At 44.0% G+C, this 16,576-nt stretch overlaps 1 non-coding gene across 1 annotated transcript; it reads right to left on the bottom strand.

The window, feature by feature from the left end:
* Window positions 1–4,870: 4,870 nt before the first annotated feature.
* Window positions 4,871–4,977, bottom strand: LOC131250490 (small nucleolar RNA R71). The gene has a single exon (XR_009173412.1). It is a non-coding gene; the product is annotated as a small nucleolar RNA R71 (small nucleolar RNA).
* Window positions 4,978–16,576: the final 11,599 nt, after the last annotated feature.

Below are 16,576 nucleotides of genomic sequence, written 5' to 3'. Positions count from 1 at the left end.
TACTACTTACGAACCTCTGCACTTGGAGGCAAGCAATCAAAATTTCGTTCCTACACCCCCCCTCAACACATCCATTGAGAAGATTTTACTGGACATCCGAGGGCAGAAGCTTCTGAATTAGCTTGTTTGTATGAAGGCCGACCCGGATCACCGAGACAAATGCAAGTATTACCGTTTCCACCAAGATCACGGCCACAACAAAGCTGACTGTGTTGACCTCAAGGATGAGATTGAGACCCTCATTCGTAAAGGTCATCTGCGCCAGTATACCAAGGAAGAAAAAATGGCTCGGAAAGAAGAACGAGAGCAGCTAAATAACACCCCAGAAGAGCCATTTGAGATCCGCACCATCTTCGGTAACTCGTCTGGTGGAGGAGACTCAAACCGTGCCCAAAAAGCCCATTCTCGGAAGTCTGATTTGGAATATTACATTCATGTGACCGAGCGCCTAGCACGGAACTCCGGATCAGCCCATGCAGCTTGACCTTCACGGAAGACGACGCGCGCGCAATTTAGCATCCGCATGATGATGCCCTAGTGGTTACTATGACCATTGCCAACCAAAAGGTGTACCGCATCTTGGTTAACACTGGAAGCTCATCCGATGTGATCTACTCCGAAACTTTTGAAAGAATGGAGATTCCAAGGTCACGCCTTAGACCTGTGAAGACCCCCCTGCACGGCTTTGCCGGAGAAAGGGTAATCTCCGAAGGAGGCATCTCCCTCCCCGTAACCACGGGAGACGGACAACATCAAGCCACCCTCATGGTGGACTTCCTCATTGTTAATGTGCCATCAGTGCACAACGTCATTCTGGGCAGACCTTCTCTCAATACAATGAGGGCAGTCATCTTCACCTATCATCTGATGATGATGTTTCCAGCTGAGGGCGGAACAGGTTACCTCCGAGGCGATCAACGCGAAACTCGGAGATGTTACGCTATAGCAGTAAAGAAAGAGTCTGTGAAACAAGCACTCATTGTCAACATCTTAGATCCCAGAGGACCTACAGAAGACTCCTCTATGGAAGACCTGGAGAAAGTGCCGCTCAATGAAGCAGATCCGAGCAAGATCGTTCAGCTCGGAACGTCATTAAGTTCTGAACAATGGTCTGAAATGTTGACTTTCCTACGACGACATAGGGATGTCTTTGCATGGTTACATGGGGACATGCCTGGGATCTCGTCGGATGTCATGGTCCACAGGCTGAATGTGGACCCGAATTACAAACTCGTGAAACAGAAGAGGAGACCATTCAATGCCGAGCAGTACGAAGCCATAGCCGATGAAGTCTCCACCCTGCTTGACGCCGGCTTCATAGAGGAGGTATATTATCCCAATTGGATCACAAACGTGTTGAGGGTCAAATATTGCATATCAGACCCAGTTGATTGCATAGATTTACACGCATGATACCGCTTAATGGCCTGATTAATCGTGTTTGTAATGCAGAGTGTATGTACAAGCCTGGACCGAAAAAGGTGCTTAAAGCATGGACTTAACGCTCTAATGACACCAAAGCATAGGACGGACTCCAGGGACCCAAGATCAACAGAATTACACATCAGGGACCCGAAAAAATTGAGAAACTGAGGCTTAAGTGGCTTGAAAGTCAGCCAGAATGCAAGATCATAGGGTTCCCACCATCCGATCAATTCGAAACTCCATATGTGGCCTGAGGACCATAAATGAATCGTACACGTAAAATTTCAGCTCCTAGATCACTGTAAAAGTGGCCCAACGGACAGATCAGCCCTTGTAATCATTATGTGGGGCCCGCCTGATATCTGGATATACTTCAAAATTGGTATGGACGGCACAGATTTCTCTCGAACATTACGATGGACCCATATGTACATTGCATGTACATAGGGTACATGTGCACCAGCAATGCACCGGACGGAGAGTCCGGTCAAAAATCCAGCTGACCCGAAGTCCGTCTTTAACAAGGAAACAGCGACCGACGCTGTTTCGAAGGGCGCTCGATGTGGGCCCCACTCGCGCATCATTTCGACAATCCGGACCGTCCAGTCATTCCAGAGGATCCAACCGACCGTACAAGAGGGGTTTCTCCAAACCCATACACGCATATGTGCGTGGGTCTCTGTTTAAATGCAGGATGGACGGCTGCGTTGCAATTCAATGGGCCGCATCAACGGACAACTAAAACCGTCCATCTCCAACCGGAATTCCGAGGCGAATCCAACTGACGGAGTAGATTTCCTCTCCAGCATCGTTCATGGCCTCCACCAACATCCCAGCGCAAGAACCGCGCAAGCCCTATTACGCACAACCGGGACTTCGAGGCCGTTCCGTGATCAGGACGGTGATCGGATCAGCAATCCAAATCGTTCATTCTCATCAACAGGGATCCGTGACCACCACCAAGAAGTCCGATTTTGATTTTGGACGATCAGTCGTCCAAAATCTCAAGCCAAACGCGGGTTGATCGCGGGTCCTCCGCCTGTTGCTGCGAAAACTGTTTTATTCCGACTCCAACATAGTCTCTGGTGCGTAAGACTTCCACATGGAGGACGGAAATTCGTCTCCGATGAGAGTGCTATAAAAAAAGGAGAGAGAGAAAGAGAAGGATCATCAAACGGAGGTCGGCTGGAGGCAGACACGTGAAGGAGATTCTTTGGGGAAGAAAGCTTGGGTTGCTAGGATCGTGAGCTGAGCTTGGTGAGAGGGAGCTCAGTTGAGGCACGGCTGGAACGTGAGCTCGATTCTTGGCAGGGGTTGGCTTTGAAGGAAGGAAGAAAAGGAAGAAACGTGAGGTGGAAGCCGTGGGAGGTAACAGGACGGCTGGATTTTCTCTCTTTTCCCTTCTTGTTCTTTTCTTTTCCTTTTTATTTTTATTTTGTTGTTTAATCAGCCCATCCATGTGTGGCTAATCCTCTTAGCTAGGGCTAAGAGGTGAAGCCTGTAGTGAGATGGGAGACACTACCTCAGGCGTTTAATTTGAATTTATAAACTGCACTTGATTTAGTTGATTATTAAAGGAATATTTTTTAGTCTTTTATGGTCTGTTGTGACTGAAATTACAATGGGTTTGCAATGGCTTTGAATATTTTCTTCCCCTTTTTATGTTTATGAAGTCAGGAAGCCCTGTTGTTCATCATTGCTCCATGGGCATGGTAGGATGACAGTACCCTTCCTGATCCTCATACATTGTTGATTGGTTGGTAATTAGTTTAATCCTGTTGTTTGCTTTGTCTCCTGGGCATGGTTGATGATGGAATCCATTCTAATTCATATACCTTTCATCTCTTGAAAACCAGATCAAGTAAGTTCAGTTTAAATTCAATAATTCTTGATGCAGGCATAAGATCTCCCTGATCCCTACAAGTGGATCCTCTGAATCCCTAGTTTCCTTCCTCTGAAATCCCTTAAAGTTTTAGATAATTATTCCACAATTATTCCTTAAGTTCTATTTGGTTTAAATCACATCTTAGTCTAGTTCTAGTTCTACTTGGTTTCAGATAACGTACAGGTTTCAGTCCCTGTGGATTCGACCTCGGTCTTACCGAGTTTATTACTACATCACAACCCTATACTTGGGGAGTGTACAAGTTTTTGGCGCCATTGCCGGGGACCGAAGGTTACGATTCTTTGAAATCAATTAGTTTTAGAATTAGTTTGAGATTAGGATTTTACTAACTTTAGTTTTAGATTCTTATTTCTATTTGATTTTTAGAACTAACTTGTTTCCTGTTTTGTAGAATCCTGACATAAACTTCTAAATTGATAATTCCTTCCTAATCTCTCTATTTTTTTAGAATTAGGGTTTAAAATTTTAGAAATTTTTTCTAGTACCCTCCCTTCTATAGGAAATAGTTTATTTTTAGAAATTAGGTTATTTCTTTCCCTTTTTAGAAATTAACTTTCTATTTTCGTAACTTTCTAATTCTAACTCTCTTAGAATCTAATTTGTTTCCTAGTTTATTTTTTAGAATTTTTGTTTAAAAAACTAACCTTTCTATTTTGTAGGCCTTTAAGATAGAAATCTCTAATTCGGTACACTCCTTCTCTACTTTCTATTTTTCAATTCTCTCTTAGTAATTTACTTTCTAGTTTAGGACTTTCCTAGTTTATTTTAGAAGTTTCCACTTTCTTTTAGAAATTAGTTTACTACTACCTTTATTTTAAAGGATTGTTCCTCTTCTTTTAGAATCTAACTTATTTTGTTTTTATTTTACAGGTCCTTAACTTAGGACTCCAATTTGGTAATTTCTTTCCAACTCTCTCTTTCTTTCTAGATTTTCTTTTCTTTTTTTAGGATTAGGTTTTTAATTGAGGGCTGCGAGTGTTTTCATGCCCAAGTGGGCCCGTGACAACACTCGACGTCTCTTGACTGAAGGAGGATTGGTTGAGGGGTTGACTATCCATCGCAGGACTAGACACCACTCGAAATCCCCTGAGTTAAGTGAAGTTATGGCTGAAGACCAACCTCCTCTACTTCCACCCAGGGTGGAGGATACCCAAGATGAAAATGAGGTGCAACAGGCACCCCCGCCTCGTACTTTAAGAGATTATCTACAACCGGCGGGAGTGAGTATGCCCTCATGCATGATTTTTCCTGAAAACACGGGACAAATGGACATCAAGCCAGGAGTTATCCAACTCCTTCCCAAATTTCATGGACTTGAATCAGAAAGTCCATATTTACATTTGAAAGAGTTCGATGAGATTATAGCTACATTATGTTTTCCTAATGTATCTGAGGATACAATTAGGCTGAAACTCTTTCCTTTTTCCTTAAAAGAGAAAGCTAAGACGTGGTTACATTCACTGCGTCCTAGATCCATTGGCACATGGAACGATATGCGGAGGAATTCATAAAAAATTCTTCCCACATCATAAAACGATTACCCTCAGAAAAGCGATCATGAACTTTGCCCAAAAGGAAGATGAAACATTTTTCCAATGTTGGGAAAGGTTCAAAGATTTGGTCAGTTCATGCCCACAACACGGATTTGAAACGTGGCGCATTACAAATTTTTTCTATGATGGATTGACATCTTCCATGCGCCAAATGGTCGAGACAATGTGTAATGGAGAGTTCATCAACAATGATGTTGACGAGGTATGGGATTACCTCGATAGTCTCGCTGAAAAAACACAATCATGGGACTATTACCCAATGGCGAACACCACATCTAGGCCGACTCAATTAAAGGAAAAAGGTGGATTATATCTTTTGAAAGAAGAGGATGATCTCAAGTGTAAAGTGACTACGCTCATAAGGAAAGTTAAGGCCATGGAAGGAAAGAAGGATAAGGTCAATGAAATTGTTTGTGGCATCTGTGATTGCAACATTCACACAACTGAAAACTGTCCTACAATACCTGCCTTTCGAGGAGTGTTGAATGAATAAGCCAATGCCGTAAATAATTATCAAAGACCTTTTACTGGACCTAACTCCAATACATACAACCCTGGCTGGAAAAATCATCCAAACTTTAGTTGGAGGAATGGACAGACGGCTACTCCTCCAGGTTTCTTCAATCAAAATCCAAATCAACTGAAACCTCAAGAGGAACCGGTTCAAAATCCCATACAAGAGCTGGCTCAAGCAATGCGGGGAATTACAGATTTTATGCAAAAGATAGATTCTCGTATGACGGTTATAGAAAAGGAGATGCTTCCTGCACAACCTCTCCCTAATCCTAAACCGCAGTACGAGAATAATGATCCCAGCTCTTCAAATCAGATGGGGCATGCTAAATCCATCACCACTCTTAGGAGTGGGAAGATCATTGATAAAACTCTTCCGGTTAGGCCCGAAAAGCCTCAAGAACCAGAAGAGGACAACAATGATGGATCCAGTGATGCCCCACAAAAAGTAGAACCGAAACTTCTAGAGAAGCCAGTTGCTCCATTCCCCCAACGGCTGGTTTCACCAAAACCTCTCTCTAACTCTCAGGATATCCTAGAGGTGTTGAAACAAGTGAAAGTCAACATTCCTCTACTTGATGTCGTTAAACAGATACCTTCATATGCCAAATTCCTAAAAGACTTATGCACGACCAAGAGACGGAAAATTATTCAAAAGAAAATCTTCTTGACTGAGAAAGTGAGTGCCATCCTGAAGCAAGACGTGCTACAGAAATTCAAGAATCCCGGTAGCCCAACCATATCATGTGTAATCGGGAACCATCGAATTGATCACGCACTTTTTGACTTAGGAGCGAGCGTCAATCTGATCCCCTACTCGGTATACAAACAGTTAGGTTTGGGTGAATTAAAACCCACCCTAACCACATTACAACTTGCTGATCGCTCTATTCGTGTACCAAGAGGGATAATTGAGGATGTGTTAGTCCAGGTCGATAGATTTTACTACCCTGTAGATTTTATCATTCTGGACACCGAACCCATCAATAATATGAGCACTCAGATTCCCGTCATTCTTGGTCGCCCATTCTTTGCCACGTCAAATGCAATTATCAATTGCAGGAATGGTGTCATGACTATGTCTTTTGGAAATTTGACATTGGAGTCAAACATTTTTTTCAATAACGGCAGCAACTCAGAGGATGATGACGATTTCCACGACATTAACATGATTGACTTTTCGTGGAAGATACGACACCGCTGACCTTATCCTCCGACCATCTGGAGACGTGCCTGGCCCACTCCCATGATTTTGATGATGACATGATTAGGGAGACGTGTGCCTTACTTGATACTGCACCGGTACTTGAAGTTAACCGGTGGAGGCCACAATTTGAAGAATTGCCACAAACCGATGTAGTGCCTCTACCGTCTAACCTCAAGCCGCCGAAGCTTGACCTAAAACCTTTGCCCTCTGATTTGAAATATGCCTATTTAGGTTAAGATGAGACATACCCGGTGGTGATCTCTGCCCACCTGGAGAAAGAACAGGAGAGTATGCTCATATCTACTCTCATTGAGCATAAAGGAGCCCTGGGATGGACGATAGCGGACCTCAAGGGAATCGATCCCTCGATTTGTACTCACCGCATATATCTTGAGGATAATGCAAAAACCGTTCGGCAACCACAATGTAGACTAAATCCAAACATGAAGGAAGTGGTTAAGGCCGAGGTTCTTAAACTATTGGACGTGGGTATTATATACCCTATATCTGATAGTCAATGGGTGAGTCCAACTCAAGTGGTCCCTAAGAAGTCCGGAATCACCATCGTAGCCAATGTTAACAATGAACTCGTACCAACTAGAGTCACTACTGGTTGGAGAATGTGCATTGACTACAGGAAGTTGAATACCGTCACAAGGAAAGACCACTTTCCTTTACCATTCATTGATCAGATCCTGGAAAGGTTAGCTGGTCATTCCTATTACAGTTTCCTTGACGGGTATTCGGGCTACAACCAGATAGAGATAGCCCCTGAAGACCAGGAAAAGACCACATTTACATGTCCCTACGGTACCTTTGCCTATCGAAGGATGCCATTCGGACTATGTAATGCCCCTGCCACCTTTCAGCGATGTATGCTTAGTATCTTTTCTGATATGGTGGGGCAATATCTAGAGGTCTTCATGGATGATTTCTCTGTTTACGGTCCATCTTTCAGCAAGTGCTTGGAAAGTCTTAAATGTGTGCTGAAAAGATGTGAAGAAAAGAACTTGGTACTTAATTGGGAGAAGTGTCATTTCATGGTTCAGAAGGGAATTGTCCTTGGGCATATCATCTCGTCCAAGGGAATCGAGGTAGATAAGGCAAAAATCGATCTTATCTCTAACCTACCTCCACCCAAGAACATCAGAGACGTGCGATCCTTCTTAGGACACACAGGATTTTACAGGCGATTCATAAAGGACTTTAGTCTCCTCTCTCGTCCTTTATGTAATATTCTTCAAAAGGATACTCCGTACGAGTGGACTGAGCAATGCCAGGAAGCTTTCACCAAGCTTAAGGGTACGTTAACCACTGCACCTATCATGCAGCCATCCGACTGGAGCCTTCCTTTTGAGCTTATGTGCGACGCTTCTGATTATGCTCTTGGGGCGGTCCTAGGCCAGAGAAAAGATAAGAGGCCCTACGTCATTCATTACGCAAGTAGAACTTTAAATTCTGCCCAGGTGAACTACTCGACTACGGAAAAGGAACTCTTAGCTGTAGTGTTCGCCTTGGACAAATTTAGGTCCTACTTGATCGGATCCAAGATCATTATTTACACAGATCATGCGGCACTTAAGTATCTTCTTTCTAAGAATGATTCTAAGCCCCGTTTGATACGATGGATCCTTCTACTTCAAGAATTTGATTTGGAGATTAAAGATAAAAAGGGAGAGAGCGTAGTGGCCGATCACCTTTCTCGCCTTAATACCTCTGATTCCCTTGAGGCGACCCATATCAATGACATGTTCCCTAATGAACAGCTGTTCAGAGTCTCCCATTCACCTTGGTTCGCTGATATTGCTAATTATCTTGCTACAGGTGCCATACCGACACAGTGGACTGCGCAAGATAAGAAGAAATTCTTCACCGAGGTGCGCAAATTTTTCTGGGATGATCCTTATTTATTTAAATATTGCCCAGACCAAATCCTAAGGAGATGTGTACGACGAAATATTACCCACTCCTTCTGTCACTCAGAGGCCTGTGGTGGTCACTTTTCTGTTAAAAAGACCACGGCCAAGATTCTACAGTGTGGCTTTTACTGGCCCACTATGTTTAGGGACACTCATGAGTTTTACAAAGCTTGTGAGCGTTGCCAGAAATTGGGAGCATTGTCCCGTCGAAATATGATGCCTTTAAATCCCATCCTTATCATTGAAGCATTTGATTGCTGGGGCATCGATTTCATGGGACCATTCCCCCAATTATTTGGAAATCTGTATATTTTGCTCGCCGTGGATTATGTCACTAAATGGGTCGAAGCGATTCCATATCGAAAGAATGACCATCGCACGGTCATTAAATTCCTAAAAGAAAACATCCTTTCTCGATTCGGAACGCCTCGAGCCATCATTAGTGATGGGGGCTCACACTTTTGTAATAGACCATTCGAGAGCTTAATGAAGAAATACGGTATCTCTCATAAGGTGAGCACCCCATACCATCCACAGACAAGTGGACAAGTTGAGATTTCCAATAGGGAGATCAAACACATCTTGGAGAAGACGGTCAACCCTGATCGTAAGGATTGGTCAATTCGATTGACCGATGCCTTATGGGCATACCATACTGCCTTTAAAACCCCTATTGGAATGTCTCCCTTTAGACTTGTCTATGGAAAAGCTTGTCACTTGCCTGTGGAGCTGGAACATAAAGCGTACTGGGCGATCAAAAATCTAAATTTCAATCTGGAAAACGCTGGCTCGCTATGCAAACTTCAATTGAATGAACTTGAGGAAATCCGGAATGATGCGTACGATAATTCGAGAATTTACAAGGACAAGACGAAAGCATTTCATGACTAACACATTTTGCGAAAATCATTCATGCCTGGTCAGAAGGTCCTTCTGTACAATTCTCGATTACATCTCTTTCCGGGTAAGCTTCGATCTCGTTGGACCGGCCCTTACATTGTTGTTATTGTTTTTCCTCATGGGGCCGTTGAGATAAGAGATCCCGACAATGGTAAGGAGTTTAAAGTCAATGGCCATCGATTGAAACCATTTATCGAGAAATTTGATTCAGAGGACATGTCCATGCCTCTGACTGATCCTGTTTACCAGGATTGATCTCCTAGTCTGATGGAGGTATAGGTAGGTTTCCTGTTTTCTTAGGACTAGAGTAGTTGCTTTATTTGTCTGGCTGAAGACGGTAAACTTAGCGCTCCTGGGAGGCAACCCAACTCTTCATTTCATTAGTTAGTTAAATGTTTGTGGGTAACATTACTACAAACCCTCACGAGACTACAACTCGTCCACTAGGGGTAACCTAAGGGTTTAAAGGCTTGTTGCATACGCTAAATGCAATCGAGAGCACCTACGAAAGTGGTGTAGGTAGGATTTCATTTTTCTTCTGTTCGTTTCTCTCTTGTGCTAACCCGCTCTTACGTAGATATCTTTGGAAAGCCTCTTGATTATTTCATCCAGGTATTATCTTTCCATCACTTCTCATTTACTTATTTTGTCCCATGTGCATCGCATGCTTATTTCTTTTACATTGAGGACAATGTAGATTTTAGGTTGGGGGTGGGAGATTAGGTTTCCTAATCAGTATTTTCTTAGTCTTGAGCAGAAATTGTGAAAATTTTTAAATTTTTCTAGAATTTCATATGAATTCGAAGCGATTTTGACGGCCATCTTGGATTTAGAACTACAAGATGCGTGATGTTGGTACTTTATGACTCTTGGATTCAGTTATCTATCAAATTTCACAGCTAAGTTTGAATCGTTAATCCATTACTAGAAATTGTAAACATTGATTGAGACATGAATTCGCAGGACACATCTCGCGTGCATATTAAGGTTTCAGTTTGATATTGAAAGATTAACTTGGTAATCACTAAACATGAAAGGAACCAACTTGGAAAATTGAATGGATTGGGCGAACAGTCTTTACCATAGGTTTGCTCCCTATAGGTGAGGATTCGATTCCCCATGAATGATATGTGAAAAAGTTGGGTGTACAGTCTTTACCTTAGGTTTGCTCCCTATAGGTGAGGATCTGATCCCTCTTCTTGGCGTTACTTCTAAGGAAAAAATTAAAAAATTAAAAGAATAAAAAGATAATATGTAAGCCAAGTTGAGTTATCGTGAATTCTCTTAGTTGTTACCAATGATATCCTTAAATATCGAGGTGAATCTTAATGTTGACAAGTCGAGATTAGACTATACATTCATAGATCTCAATGGTTAGAATTTTTCTAATTAATGGAATAATACTTTGAACTTGATTATGAAGTTTACCGTGCGCTGGAGTCTAGGAGAAAGTAATATCCAACAGTCATGAATCTAAAAATTCTCATATCTGGATTACTCTGCAAAAATCACTTGAGTTTATAAATTGTTCTGTAATTCTTAACTTATTTTTCGCATACTTTGCTCGGGACTAGCAAAATGCTGGTTGGGGGTTGTGTTGAGGGTCAAATATTGCATATCAAACCCAGTTGATTGCATAGATTTACACGCATGATACCGCTTAATGGCCTGATTAATCGTGTTTGTAATGCAGAGTGTATGTACAAGCCTGGACCGAAAAGGGTGCTTAAAGCATGGACTTAATGCTCTAATGACACCAAAGCATGGGACGGACTCCAGGGACCCAAGATCAACAGAATTACACATCAGGGACCCGGAAAACTGAGGCTCAAGTGGCCTGAAAGTCAGCCAGAATGCAAGATCATAGGGTTCCCACCATCCGATCAGTTTGAAACTCCATACGTGGCCTGAGGACCATAAATGAACCGTACACGTAAAATTTCAGCTCCTAGATCACTGTAAAAGTGGCCCAACGGACAGATCAGCCCTTGTAATCATTATGTGGGGCCCGCCTGATATCTGAATATACTTCAAAATTGGTATGGACGGTTTATAAGATATGACAGAATGGATGGACGGCACAGATTTCTCTCGAACATTACGATGGACCCATATGTACATTGCATGTACATAGGGTACATGTGCACCAGCAATGCACCGGACGGAGAGTCCGGTCAAAAATCCAGCTGACCCGAAGTCCGTCTTTAACAAGGAAACAGCGACCGACGCTGTTTCGAAGGGCGCTCGATGTGGGCCCCACTCGCGCATCATTTCGACAATCCGGACCGTCCAGTCATTCCAGAGGATCCAACCGACCGTACAAGAGGGGTTTCTCCAAACCCATACACGCATATGTGCGTGGGTCTCTGTTTAAATGTAGGATGGACGGCTGCGTTGCAATTCAATGGGCCGCATCAACGGACAACCAAAACCGTCCATCTCCAACCGGAATTCCGAGGCGAATCCAACTGACGGAGTGGATTTCCTCTCCAGCATCGTTCATGGCCTCCACCAACATCCCAGCGCAAGAACCGCGCAAGCCTTGTTATGCACAACCGGGACTTCGAGGCCGTTCCGTGATCAGGACGGTGATCGGATCAGCAATCCAAATCGTTCATTCTCATCAACAGGGATCCGTGACCACCACCAAGAAGTCCGATTTTGATTTTAGACGATCAGTCGTCCAAAATCTCAAGCCAAACGCGGGTTGATCGCGGGTCCTCCGCCTGTTGCTGCGAAAACTGTTTTATTCTGACTCCAACACAGTCTCTGGTGCGTAAGACTTCCACATGGAGGACGAAAATTCGTCTCCGACGAGAGTGCTATAAAAAAAGGAGAGAGAGAAAGAGAAGGATCATTAAACGGAGGTCGGCTGGAGGCAGACACGTGAAGGAGATTCTTTGGGGAAGAAAGCTTGGGTTGCTGGGATCGTGAGCTGAGCTTGGTGAGAGGGAGCTCAGTTGAGGCACGGCTGGAACGTGAGCTCGATTCTTGGCAGGGGTTGGCTTTGAAGGAAGGAAGAAAAGGAAGAAACGTGAGGTGGAAGCCGTGGGAGGTAACAGGACGGCTGGGTTTTCTCTCTCTTCCCTTCTTGTTCTTTTCTTTTCCTTTTTATTTTTATTTTGTTGTTTAATCAGCCCATCCATGTGTGGCTAATCCTCTTAGCTAGGGCTAAGAGGTGAAGCCTGTAGTGAGATGGGAGACACTACCTCAGGCGTTTAATTTGAATTTATAAACTGAACTTGATTTAGTTGATTATTAAAGGAATATTTTTTAGTCTTTTATGGTCTGTTGTGACTGAAATTACAATGGGTTTGCAATGACTTTAAATATTTTCTTTCCCTTTTTATGTTTATGAAGTCAGGAAGCCCTGTTGTTCATCATTGCTCCATGGGCATGGTAGGATGACAGTACCCTTCCTGATCCTCATACATTGTTGATTGGTTGGTAATTAGTTTAATCTTGTTGTTTGCTTTGTCTCCTGGGCATGGTTGATGATGGAATCCATTCTAATTCATATACCTTTCATCTCTTGAAAACCAGATCAAGTAAGTTCAGTTTAAATTCAATAATTCTTGATGCAGGCATAAGATCTCCCTGATCCCTACAAGTGGATCCTCTGAATCCCTAGTTTCCTTCCTCTGAATTCCCTTAAAGTTTTAGATAATTATTCCACAATTATTCCTTAAGTTCTATTTGGTTTAAATCACATCTTAGTCTAGTTCTAGTTCTACTTGGTTTCAGATAACGTACAGGTTTCAGTCCCTGTGGATTCGACCTCGGTCTTACCGAGTTTATTACTTGGGGAGTGAACAAAACGTGGTCCTCGTCAAGAAAACCAATGAGAAATGACGGGTCTGTGTAGATTACTCAGATCTGAACAAGGCGTGTCCGAAGGATAGCTTTCTGTTACCTCAGATCGATTAGCTGGTAGACAGCATAGCGGGGCACGAACTACTCTCCTTCCTGGACGCTTACTCTGGGTATAACCAGATCGTGATGCATCCCCTAGACAGGTAGAAGACTACTTTCGTCACTGATAAAGGACTCTACTGTTATCAGGTCATGTCGTTTGGCCTAAAAAATGTTGGGGCCACGTATCAAAGGCTGGTGAATCAGATGTTCACCAAATAGATCGGGCATACTATGAAAGTGTATGTCGACGACATGCTTGCAAAGAGCATCAAGGCGTCCGATCACTTGGCAGATCTCGAGGAAACTTTCACCATCCTCCGAGAACACCAGATGAAGCTGAATCCCGCGAAGTGCGCCTTCGGAGTTGGTTCTGATAAATTCCACGGGTTTCAAGTCAACCAGAGGGGCATTGAAGCGAATCCCGACAAAATTAAAGCACTCTTCGATATGAGTTCACCCGGACTGTCAAGGAGATACAATACCTCACTGGATGAGTAGCAACACTCGAACGGTTCATATCCAGAGTCATTTTGTTGGTTTTGAAAATGACTTGGTGTAACAACCCGTCCAACCAGTGCAGTGTCCTGGGGCGTCCACATAGGATTTTCCATAGGACTGATCATCCCAGGGGTACCATAAGCTAATTAACCCAGGATTAGCCCATTTGAATAAAGCAGACAGGCCATGACAAGACCAAGTGCGGGCCGCCAAGCCGGATGACCATTTACACTGAGCTACGGCCCGTGCGGGCTATACCGTGACGCGGGAAGGTCAGAAAAATCTAAAAATTTAAGGAACCATAGAGCTCACTGGGCTTGTGGACCATCGCGGACCGCAGACCCAACAAACCCCCAGAGGTGGGATCTGGCACTGACTAGATACACCCCACCAATGCTAGGACCAGAATCTGGCGCTTGCAAATGAAGCCGAGATACCAGGCTATCCAACCATCAGATCTCCTCCATATTTACGGTGGAGGTCTAATGAATTTTTCTACACCCGTTCACCAACTCTGGGACCCGATCGTGGAACGGTGACCGTTGATCACAAATCGGACCCCTACGACCAAACCCCAGGTCTGATCGACCCCAAATTTTGCATGGCCCTTCATCGGGCCATGAAGCATCCATCCTAGAAATTTCATGGCTAGAGGACCACCAGAAGCACTCTAATCACTAGAATGGACCCCTAAGGGCCATTTAAAGGCCAGAACCGTTGACTCAAACCCAACAACCGTCCATCCGTTAGTTCCCAAATTTTGCACGAGCCCTAATCGGGCCATAGGGCACCTACCCACCAAATTTGGTGGCCAAAGGAGCATTAGGGTCACACCAACCCCAAAAATGATCCCTAGTAGGCTAATTTGGGAATTTAAGGAAACTTGGGGCCAAGGGTCCCAAGTCTAGAGAATAAACCCTAGCTCCCATAACTCTCTCCCAATTCCTACAACCACCAAGAGAGAAAGAGAGTAAAGGAGAGTGAAGAAGAGGAAAGAGAGAAGGAGGAGATCCAAGGTGGACCCTAGATCAAGGTGGGGCCCCAAGAAAGCCAACCCTTCCAACTCTTTGCCTCTCTTACAAGGAGAAACTCTCCTCCTTGACTTCAACAACCGACCGTGGGATTGCCTAGGTAAGATTTTCACCCATTCTTCATAAAATCTATGTAGGAAGGTGGGTTTGGTTTGGAATTCTAGCATGCAAGAGCTTGGTTTAGGGATTCTGACCGATCGACCCGAAAGCCCTCTTTCCTAGGGCGTTTCTCGAATCTCCAACGAACCATAGGTGCGGACTATTACTCCTAGGTGGTCTAGCACCAATTTCATTATGAGTTTAATGATTTTGATTGCTTGGATGATGTATTTAGAGAATATAGAGAAAAACCTAGGAATTTATGCTTATTAGAGTGGTGTGGAATTGTATGTTTTATTTGATTTCCTCACATGATGTTGTTCTCGCTTCTTACATGACTTGGTGCAAATTTGATGATTACTTGTTGATATTTTGTTGGATTGCTCAAATGATGATGCCCGATAGCATGCATGCCTTAATTATTTCCTGTGTAATTTGTTTTCCATGAGTTGTAGGAAGTGTGCAACTTCCTCACTAACACACACGACATACATGCACCATTACTCATAAATCTTGATAGCTTGCTTATTAGATGAATTTGAATTGTATGTTAAGGTGTGAGAACGTGATGATGATTTTGCTAATTGATAACCCTGTCCGTTAATATGTTATGGACTACCATCCAAACCCTGGGGTTGGTCAGGAAAACAAGGAGAGTTGAGGCGGTCCCGTTGGTAGGACCGCCTTGAGGCTAAACCCGTGGATTTGGGCGAGTGCGGGTGGGCGACAGTAGTTAGACTACATGGGTTGCTTGCACTCGATGTTGTTCCGCCACGCACTCACCTGGACTCGTGCGGTCTAGCCTACTGTCTGACCAACCATGATTGTTAACCCTGTTTGCTCACATCTGTATGGAACCTGCGACACCCTACAACCGAGGTAGCCCATCAATAACCCACTAGGAAATGGTCTACAGCCTCGTGAGCCGGGCATGGTGGAATGGGACACTGTGTTCGAGCTGTCGACCTACGCTGGAGTGACGCGCCTCCCCGTAGTGACCGCGAGCGACCCCACATTCAGCACCCCCATGTGCTTGAAGTCGGGGATGGAGGAAACCCGACGGGGTTAAGGATCGCGGGGTCTCAGCCTCACGCATTGGGAGGTCTTGGCCTCGCAACTAGTTCAAGGCAAGTGATATGTGGGATGTGTCAGATTCTCAAATCTGCTGGATGAATGGACTTAACTAATAACTCGGGTAACACGATTGCATCGTATCGCACTAGTTAGGGTAGCGACTCGGCAGTCGAGGTCGCACTGAGGGAGTGTTGGCATTGGCGATCGTTAGATGTTGTCGCACGAGGGAGCGTTGTTGTGAGGGCACGCATCATATCATGCTGCATACATGCGCATTAATAAGATTACTTAGATGTATGTGATTGTCTGCTTTTCATTAAGACCATATTAAAATTGATGCATATGATAACTTGAGATTAATAGCCCCCACTGAGTTGATCACTCACTCCCACTCTGGGACGGTGTTTTAAAACACCAACCAGACCCTTTCATAGATGCTGGTGACTCGGGACTGGAAGAGCCTGGCGAGGCGAGCTTGGACGAGGAGGAGGAGCTATCATACTTCCAGCTGATGGAGGGTTCTCCGCCTGCTTGAT

The sequence above is a fragment of the Magnolia sinica genome, chromosome 6 (assembly GCF_029962835.1).
Source record: "Magnolia sinica isolate HGM2019 chromosome 6, MsV1, whole genome shotgun sequence".
Taxonomy (NCBI): domain Eukaryota; kingdom Viridiplantae; phylum Streptophyta; class Magnoliopsida; order Magnoliales; family Magnoliaceae; genus Magnolia; species Magnolia sinica.
The sequence above is the reverse complement of the archived record's forward strand: the minus strand, read 5'-3'. Positions and strand labels throughout refer to the sequence as shown.